We start from the raw sequence: 10,223 nt of genomic DNA, 5'->3' as shown, positions 1-10,223 counted from the left end.
TTTTTTGCACATGAAAAGTACAGGGGATCTTCAACAGGCCTTCCCCACGCCCGGGTCGCTAGAATCATATTGAAATGACAATTACAAGGCAATAATCTCCACTTGCAAAGTTCAAACTAACTCACATATACATATAAACTCCTATTCTCCGTGTATGCTTGACTGACAAACTCCAAATGCTGTGTTTTCGACCAGTGTAGAGGGGTTGATCATGATCATTGCAAGTAGTACCAAGTAGTTGCAATGCAATGTACATTTAGTTTTGCTGATGAGGGCGCATTGTGCACGGGATTTATAAAAGTTAACTCGAAAATTACCCTAGAGGGAAATGCCCGGTAAAGGCATGGTCGAGTAAAACATCCGCAGGTTCGTGTGAAGGCGCGCGCATACATGGGTCGAGTACTCAAATTTGCCATGCAAGCGAAGGTTAAGTTTCCCGATTCTGGTAGGGTAGGCACCACTAACCAGAATGAGCATAATGTCAACAGTGGTGAACCCACTCTCCCGATGGAGAAACTGGAACAGGTTTGTGTCAAATGATGTCTTGCAAAGGTTGGCTGCCATATGGCACCTGTTGTTTTGTGCTTGGAAGGCAGATCCTTCTACCAGTATTTGCTCCTGCGCTACATAAACCAACAAGAAGACCATTGAAGTAAATCTTGTTCAATCAAATCTGGTAATATCTTGCAAAACTGAATTAAAGTGTATGTCCCGCATAAATTCCAAGTTAATTTTTTTTAAAATGAGCCATGCTATATGATTTTGCCATCCCTACGTTATCAAGTAAATGCATCATACAAAGCAAACAACTCAATTAAACATCATAAAAATGCGATATTTTGTGCGATTTTGAAGTTGGCTGCCATTCAGGTTGTTTCGGAATTCGCGGGCATTGCCACTGGCAATGACGTTTCTAATTGAACATTCGAGTGAGCGTGTTCACTACGGCCATAGCGAATGCTTACCGCAGTGGCTTCAACATGATGAGAAGTAATCCTTTTGGTGGCTGAAGTAACCGGAGCCATTGCCAGTTGAACATGCAGTTTAGGATGCCGTATAGCTGTATTTGCCAAAATTACAAGGAAAGGTCAGAAAAGAGGCATTCAGACAAACGTTTTCTGCGGTGCACATTCAAGTGCCTCACATGCAGTGCCCTGGTCTTGTCACTTGTGACTTCGCATCAAATAAACACGATTCGGAAGCCAGATGTACGGTAAGATAGAATTTAATTCCTGGAGCTACTACATCGATTATGTGATCGCAATGCTGTACCAGTACAACCATTGTCACCAGAAAGCATTCGTGTGTATCATCATGAACTGTGGACAAGAGCGAGAACAGCAGCAAGACTGCAACAGGTTGCCAAAAACATGTCGAGGGGATGCGGGACCCGGAGAAGTATATGGCCGTGTTTACATCCACCAGTACTGAACACTGATTGAGCTGCTTTACAAAAGTGATTGTAAATAAAAAAACACAGGTACTACATCTCATGTATGTGTTACTCTATAATTAGTAACATTGGGAAATATCTAACTTATTCCTGATTGACTGACTCTTTGCGAGACTGAACGATAGGCAGCACGGCGCTGCCAGTAACAGTAACACAAAGTGTAGCACAGAAATTCCTAAAATATTTTAGCATCTTTGAGAATTTCACAGTCATGAAACAATGAACACTGCTTTATATCGCTGACACTTAATCAAGAAAATAACCTTGGGAGCATAGCTGATCACTCCTGTCCATGGTGTAGTACTACCCATTGTTTCCGTTAACGCAAAATCCTGCGTATTTTACGCAAAATTGTTCGGAAATACGCAAAAAAATAGCGTCAATGACACTGTAGCTCCCATCCTGGACTATTTAGTGTTTGTTCTCTGGTCAGATATTTGAACATGTGTGAAAGGCATAAAGTGCATGAAGTGAAAATACTTAAATGAAATGTACTGGAGACAGTGAAATATGTTTAATGTAATTATTCAGAATATAAAATGGAAAAATACAGAATTAGATATATCGAATACTGTGATACAACCATTAACTCAACAAGTCATTTACAATGACATAGTCCCCACTTGTAATAGGAGTATTAGTCTTGATGGGGCAGGAAATGTGGTCATTAAGAAGTATCACTGGAGTGTATATGTTGAGATCTATGGGCACATAGGTCTATGTCGTTGTTCCCAATTTGAAACACATGAGGCATGTCTAAGTCATGGTTCTAAATCGGGAAAAAGATCAGACCTCTAGCAGTATTGGCCAGCCAAGAAATACATATGCGCATTATAAATGAGGTACAAGATGTGACATCTTATGGTCTAATATCCTATCAAATTGGAGGGTATAGAACTTGTGGTTACTGAAATATGCATATATATGTATAATCAAGGTCAAGGTCATCGAGGTCACATGACATTTTGAAAAAAAAATTATATTCCTAATTAATCCCTATATGCCAAAAAATCAGATCTCCAGCTCTATTCGCTTGCCCAGAATTAGATGTGTACATAATTAATGAGGTAAAGCGTGTGTTGTCATAAGGTCTCCCATCCTACTAAATACAAAGGACATAGCACTTGTGGTTACTTATTTATTGACATAAACATATATTTTAGGTAAAAGGTCATCGAGGTCACATGACATTTGGTCAAAAAATTGTATTGCTAAGTTATCCCTATATACCAAAAATCAGACATCCAGCTCTATTGGCTCGCTCAGAATGAGATATGCGCATAATTATTGAGGTACAGTATGTGGAGTCATCAGGTGTCCCATCATACCAAACATGAAGGGTGTAGCACTTGTGGTTACCGAGTTATGGAAAAATATGTATATTTGAGGTCAAAGGTCACCCAGGTCACGTGACATTTTGTCAAAAAAATTGTTTTGCTAAGTTATCCCTATATACCAAAAATCAGACCTCTAGCTCTATTGGCTCGCTCAAAATTAGATATGTGCATAATTAATGAGGTACAATATGTGGCGTCATAAGGTGTCCCATCATACCATACATGAAGGCTGTAGCACTTGTGGTTACTGAGTTATGGACAAATATGTATATTTGAGGTCAAAGGTCACCGAGGTCACGTGACATTTTGTCAAAAAAATTGTATTGCTAAGTTATCCCTATATACCCAAAATCAGACCTCTAGCTCTATTGGCTAGCTCAAAATTAGATATGCGCATAATTAATGAGGTACAATATGTGGCGTCATAAGGTGTCCCATTATACCATACATGAAGGCTGTAGCACTTGTGGTTACTGAGTTATGGACAAATATGTATATTTGAGGTCAAAGGTCACCCAGGTCACGTGACATTTTGTCAAAAAAATTGTATTGCTAAGTTATCCCTATATACCAAAAATCAGACCTCTAGCTCTATTGGCTCGCTCAAAATTAGATATGCGCATAATTAATGAGGTATAATATGTGGCGTCATAAGGTGTCCCATCATACCATACATGAAGGCTGTAGCACTTGTGGTTACTGAGTTATGGACAAATATGTATATTTGAGGTCAAAGGTCACCGAGGTCACATGACATTTGGTCAAAAAAATTGTATTGCTAAGTTATCCCTATATACCAAAAATCAGACCTCTAGCTCTATTGGCTCGCTCAAAATTAGATATGTGCATAATTAATGAGGTATAATACGTGGCGTCATAAGGTGTCCCATCACAGTCTGAACGCTAGGGGTGCAATTTGCATATGCAAATGCCATTTCCTTTCGAACGGCACTCAGCAACTCAGTCTACACTGTGACCGTTGGCTGGCTAACACAGTTTTTCAGTCGCTCCCAAATCCTCATTTTTTCGCCGATAATTATCATTGGAGACCAACTTCATCTCTTCAATTGGATTTTCTGAGAAGGTAAGTGACTTTTCGGGGCTCTGTTTGAAAAATTAAAGTGAATTTTGCGATTTCAGCGATTTTTCATAGTACGATGTTATATGTCGAGCGCGGACTTGTGTTGCTGTACCAACTACGGTAGCATGAAATTAAGGCCCAAATCAAGCATAGTTCGTGGAATTATACTATAAATTAGCTTTTTACCGCAGAATTTTGTCTGTTCATGCCAGGAATTTGATGTTGGGCGGCAAAGTTCGCCGCTGTGTTTTGCCGCTAAAATCCAATATGGCGCCAAATCAACATTAGTGTACTGTACGTTTACACGTACACTGCGTACGCACATACGCTCATAGTGAAATAAATCCCCAAATGTGCGTATTTTTAGGTCAAATGTTACTTTTTTGGGGAAACTATCATCAAGTGACACTTTTAGGTTGTAATACGTAAAATTCGTGTCACAGTTGTTTTAATTATTTTCCTCTTTTTTTTTTCAGGGTCATCACAGTCCGAGGATGGCTTCGAAGCTTCCAGCCGGGGCTTCCCATAGAAAAACTTGTGCATGTGACCTCATGGTTGTTCACTTTTAACTTTTTTGACGTAATTTTCGCGTCTGATTTGTCTCAGTTTGTTGCAGTCAAGTCTCTGAGGCTTAAGTATTGATCAAACTTCAGGTTTATTTAGAATAAAGCTGTTGTATTTGCAGTATATTGAATTCAGAACTTATTAATTTTCTTTTTAATTTAACCAACACAAAACCAACCGACACGTTCCAAATTTATTGAGAAATTCGTGTCACCCGAGCGGCACTTTCAAAGGCTTCATTAAAGGTGAACTTCTCCGATATGCTTGCACATGCAACAACGACATGGACTTCATTGAAAAGGTCACTTTCTCACACGCAAACTTCAACAACAAGATTATAGAAAAAAAGATATATCTTGTATAAAGAAAGATGTTAATCTCACCAACCATCGACGATACCTCACCGATAAAGATAAGAGGAATATGACATAAGAACAAAACTGGTTTACACAACGACCTTCAGTCCATTCATCAAAACCAGGCAATCAAACAATGTCTAACAAAAAATTGGAAATAATAGAAGCCGATCAAACACTGGTCAAAGTTTTTCCAGAAAAACCTATCATAGCATACAAAAGGAATAAAACTTAAGAGACATCCTCGTTCAGGCACAAATCAAGCACGAGGATAAAAATGAACACGAATGGTCCGACCAACAAACCACTCAAAGTTCAGACCACAACATAACACCATACTAGCATCTCTATTTGATGAACAATCGCTACTATCAAATTAACATGTGGGATAAATAACTCCCGGGGACCCAGATCACATGACCAGGGTCAAAGCACTATCGATTCACCGGTGTCTCGCCATGTTTCTCCATATCATTAACCCTTTCACCCCCAGTTCCCTGTATACAGGTCCAACTTTACCATAGAAAACAATGGATTTTGGACAAACCATGGTGGTGAAAGGGTTAAACCACATTGATCGAATCAATATACCGCATCACTATCTAAGGTAGAAAACGATGTGTAAAGTTGCTCTCATTTTCCTATATATAGAAACAGACTTCAAGATACATAAAACAATTTATAAATTCTAAAATTCTGAGAAAAAAATATACCAAAAGAACTGTAGTTGTAGTTAACATAAAATTATTCTCGTTTGTAGAGGCCATCTAATCTGTGGTGAATGTATAATGCCCACTGTAACAAGTACTAGAAAACGGCATTCATAGGTGAAATTTTTAGACGAAGTTTCACCAAGGGTCTATTGAAAAGTGTACCATTTCCAGTAAAATAGCTCTGTGAAGTTAAAAATTGGTATACACAATCAATTGTTACTGAAAAAGACACTGCTGAAATTTGATCGGTGTTCAAGACCCGGAAGACCATTTACTAGCCCCGTTTCTCCTTCATAGACAGACCCAAATCGTGTTATGCAACAGAAACTACTCAGTATACACATCGACAATCTTTTGAAGGTAGGTTTATTTTTACATGACAAACTGTTTATATCAGAAACAAATTCCTAAAAAACACATATTACCTATAACATTCACTCAGGTCCGCGGTATAGCGTGAATGTAGGCATGTTTAGGCGACCCATGCTTGTGTGACCCCTGCGTACTACTGCGACCTTTGTTTTGAAATGAAAACGAGGCTATTTTTCTGAGGGCGCTGTTCAAATTACACCCCCAGCATTCAGACTGATCATACCATACATGAAGGCTGTAGCACTTGTGGTTACTGAGTTATGGACAAACATGTATATTTGAGGTCAAAGGTCACCGGGTCATGTGACATTTTGTCAAAAAAATTGTATTGCTAAGTTATCCCTATATACCAAAAATCAGACCTCTAGCTCTATTGGCTCGCTCAAAATTAGATATGCACATAATTAATGAGGTACAATATGTGGCGTCATAAGGTGTCCCATCATACCATACATGAAGGCTGTAGCACTTGTGGTTACTGAGTTATGGACAAATATGTATATTTGAGGTCAAAGGTCACCGAGGTCACGTGACATTTGTCAAAAAAATTGTTTTGCTAAGTTATCCCTATATACCAAAAATCAGACCTCTAGCTCTATTGGCTCGCTCAAAATTAGATATGTGCATAATTAATGAGGTACAATATGTGGCGTCATAAGCTGTCCCATCATACCATATATGAAGGGTGGTAGCACTTGTGGTTACTGAGTTATGGACAAATATGTATATTTGAGATCAAAGGTCATCAAGGTCATATGACATTTTGTCAAAATATCCGAGATATCTGTGTGAACGGATGGACTCATGGATGGACGAACAGACGGACATGACCCAATCTATAAGCTCCTGGACTTCATCCATGGGGACTAAAAATTGTGTCACTGCATCCTTTTTGCAATATGAATACGATGAGAAACTAAATTTTTATTTTTCGTGGCCTTATACATGGGAGTCTATGGAGATCTGCCTTATACATGGGAGTCCATGGACGTGTAAACTAAAAATATGCAAATTTCACCACGATTTGCCCAAATTTGGCAAAGGTCACTCCTATGCACTTCCATACCAAGTTTCAAATCAATCGGACTTGTGGTTTCAGAGCAGGAGATTTTTTGACCAAAAATGGGAGAAAATTACAAAAAAATTCATGAAAAATAGCAAGTCCAAGATACTGACCCAAGATGTGCACAATCATTTCATGTCAGCCCAAAGTACTTACATGCTAATTTTTCATGTAATCTGCTCAGTGGTTATTGAGTTTTTTCAATTTTGACTGTTTTTATATTTTTTCACTTAATTTGCATATTTTTGGCAATGACAACTTCATTTGAACAAAATCTCATCTACAGCCCATCATCCATGTACACACCAAATATCAAGATGAAATGTACAGCGGTTTTGGAGTTTTTGATGTTGACGGACAGACATACAGACATACAGACATACAGACACACAGACATACAGACATACAGACATACATACATACAGACATTTCCCTAGCCTATAAGAATAGCTTCCATTGCCATATATACATATGGCTATGGGAGCTAAAAAATCATGACTGCGTAAACAAATACGCATTGAGAAATGCCGCCCAATGACACGACGTACTTGGCCCGCACTACATTGCCTGAACGTGGTTCAATACAGGACAAAAATAGAACATATGCACCTGCTTGCAAGTGACATTTCCCTTTATCATGATATTTCAACATTTTAGACTTTAGCAGACCGCAGCACTTTATGCAACATTGTATTTCATCATCACAAAACGTCATGTCAATCAGTTCTGTACAGACAATGGCACTAAAGATGCAAAAAATTCGAGAATCGATCGAGTCTACGTTGTTGGTAACACAATACAGTTAATGGTCATTACGTCGCATGTTATTTGGAAAGTGTTTACGGGTGACCATTTAGACTCTGTCGGGTTGCATTCTTGAGAGGTCCCGCTGGACTTTGAACAGTATCTGCTTTTTGTTGGCCCTTTGAAACACTAATTTCGTAGTCAGAAGGTATTTTCTTTGAACATGAATTCATTGGGCTGCTCAACGATCATATACGGGACATGCATCACGGCATGGCAAACGTTCAGCTACACCTTGAAGCCCCCCAGGTTGTTGTTTTTTGTTAATAGAGCATGCGCATTACAGGAACCCCCCCCCCCCCCTGAGTTCTACAGAAAAGACTGCCCAGCTCACTTCAGATACTGCTTCCTACTGTACGCATTTTGAATACATTTTACGCAAATAAAAACTCAGTTGCGTAAAATCGTACGCAAGTTTTGAAATTGTAACGGAAACGCTGACTACCTCCATGCTCGGTCACAGAAATGGCCAGCTGAGCCGTCCGGCCTCGGGTGCCAGTGTGCTCGTATTTACATCTTATCAACTTTAATTTATCTCTTCCGAGAATTTGGCTGGACATGGTTTTAAAAGTGCCAAACTTCATGTGAGGTTTTATAACGCCAAACTGAAGATTTTGTGGTGAGAATACTACTTTGTTTGTTATGCTAACATGACCCTCAGCTAGTTCCACTTCCAGCTGTGGATCGACACTCGTCATGGTGTAATTCAAATTTTTGTAAACAGATTTTGAACGAGGCAATTTATATTGAGAAGTAATAATGAGGTGGGATGGCAACTCCAGACTTTTATTAGCTCCGCTGTCAGCGGCGCGGAGCTTATCAAATCGGTTGATTTTCCGTCGTCGTCCGTCGTCGTCCGTCGTCCGTCAACAATTGCCTTCTCCTCTGAAACCGCAAGTCTAATTGCTTTGAAATTTTATATGCAGTTCACTTGGGGTGACCTCACTTAAGTTTGTTCAAATCGTGGTGAAATTTGCATATTTGTATTTTTGGGGTATTTTTGGTGTTTTTGGTAAAAAAATCTTCTTCTCTGAAACCGCTTGTTCGATTGCTTTTAAATTTGATATGCAGTTTACTGAGGGTGACTTCAGTCAGATTTGTTCAAATCGTGGTGAAATTTGCATATTTGTATTTTTAAGGCAATTTTTGTCATTTTTGGTAAAAAAATCTTTAAAAATCTTCTTCTTCAAAACTACAGATCAGATAGCTTTGATATTTGGTACATATGTCCTTAGGGATGATCTATTTTAGATTTGTTCAAATTGTGCAGAAATATGCAAATTTGCATTTTTAAGGCAATTTTTGCCATTTTTGGTCAAAAATGTGTATTTCAAAAAGTACTGGTCTGATAGTTTTGAAATTTAGTATACAGGTTCCTGTAGTTGAACTTAGTAATATGTATTGAATTTCTGATGAAATCTGTAATTTTGTATTTTTGGGGCAATTTTTGCCATTTTTGGTCAAAAAATGTGTATTTCCAAATCTGCTCATCTGATAGCTTTGAAATTTGGTATACAGGTTCCTACAGATGAACTTAATGATATTTATTGAAATTATGATGAAATCTGCAATTTTGTAATTTTGGGTTAATTTTTTTCCATTTTTGGTCAAAAAATGTGTATTTCCAAAACTGCTCATCTGATAGCTTTGAAATTTGGTATACAGGTTCCTACAGATGAACTTAATGATATTTATTGAAATTATGATGAAATCTGCAATTTTGTAATTTTGGGGCAATTTTTGCCATTTTTGGTCAAAATGTGTTTCTCAAAAAGTACTGTTCTGATAGCTTTGAAATTTGGTATACAGGTTTCTACAGATGAGCTAAGTAATATATATTGAATTTCTGATGAAATCTGTAATTTTGTATTTTTAGGGCAATGTTGCCATTTTTGGTCAGAAAGTTTCAGTCTTAAAAAACTACTCATCGGATAGCTTTGGTTGACATGTTCTTAGGGATGATCCGATGTGATATATTCAAAGTATGATGAAATTGTGTATTTTTGCAGCTTATTTTAGCCACTTTTTTCTGGCCATTGCATTGAGCTATCAAAGATTTCCACCTTCTTCATCAACATGTGTCAAAAATAGTTACTCTCTACATAAACACAGCGGAGCTATATCGGCCGCTAGGTCGCTTGTTCATATTTTGGTAGCTTGCGGTTGTGTGTACGGTAGTACACTGGTGTGTTTGACTGTGGTCAGGGTGGCCTCGTCATAGACGGTCAACAAGAGTTCTGCTCTTGGTCTCGTTTATGTTAAGGTCCCGACTGTTAAAATTTGCAGGCCTTGAAATTCTGATCATATTTGTCATATCTTCTGTGATGATGACATTCTCAGCTGCACAGCTTTCACTCATGAAATTATTACTATCTCCATAGTCAATGCACTGAGTCACCATCGCGTGTCCTATTAGTAACGTCACAGCTACTTACGCCAAAACGGGGTGAGCTCTGCTATTTCCAGGAAATGTTGCCATG

General features: G+C 38.3%; 1 long non-coding RNA gene across 1 annotated transcript; it reads left to right on the top strand.

Annotated features, from left to right (window-relative positions):
* The first annotated feature begins 3,685 nt into the window (after positions 1-3,685).
* On the top strand, positions 3,686-4,558 carry LOC139128614 (uncharacterized). The gene is made up of 2 exons (XR_011551355.1): positions 3,686-3,874; positions 4,348-4,558. It is a non-coding gene; the product is annotated as an uncharacterized lncRNA (long non-coding RNA).
* Positions 4,559-10,223: the final 5,665 nt, after the last annotated feature.

This window comes from Ptychodera flava, unplaced genomic scaffold (assembly GCF_041260155.1).
Source record: "Ptychodera flava strain L36383 unplaced genomic scaffold, AS_Pfla_20210202 Scaffold_61__1_contigs__length_779756_pilon, whole genome shotgun sequence".
NCBI lineage: Eukaryota > Metazoa > Hemichordata > Enteropneusta > Ptychoderidae > Ptychodera > Ptychodera flava.
Note: the sequence above shows the minus strand (reverse complement) of the source record. Positions and strands in the feature narration are given on the sequence as shown.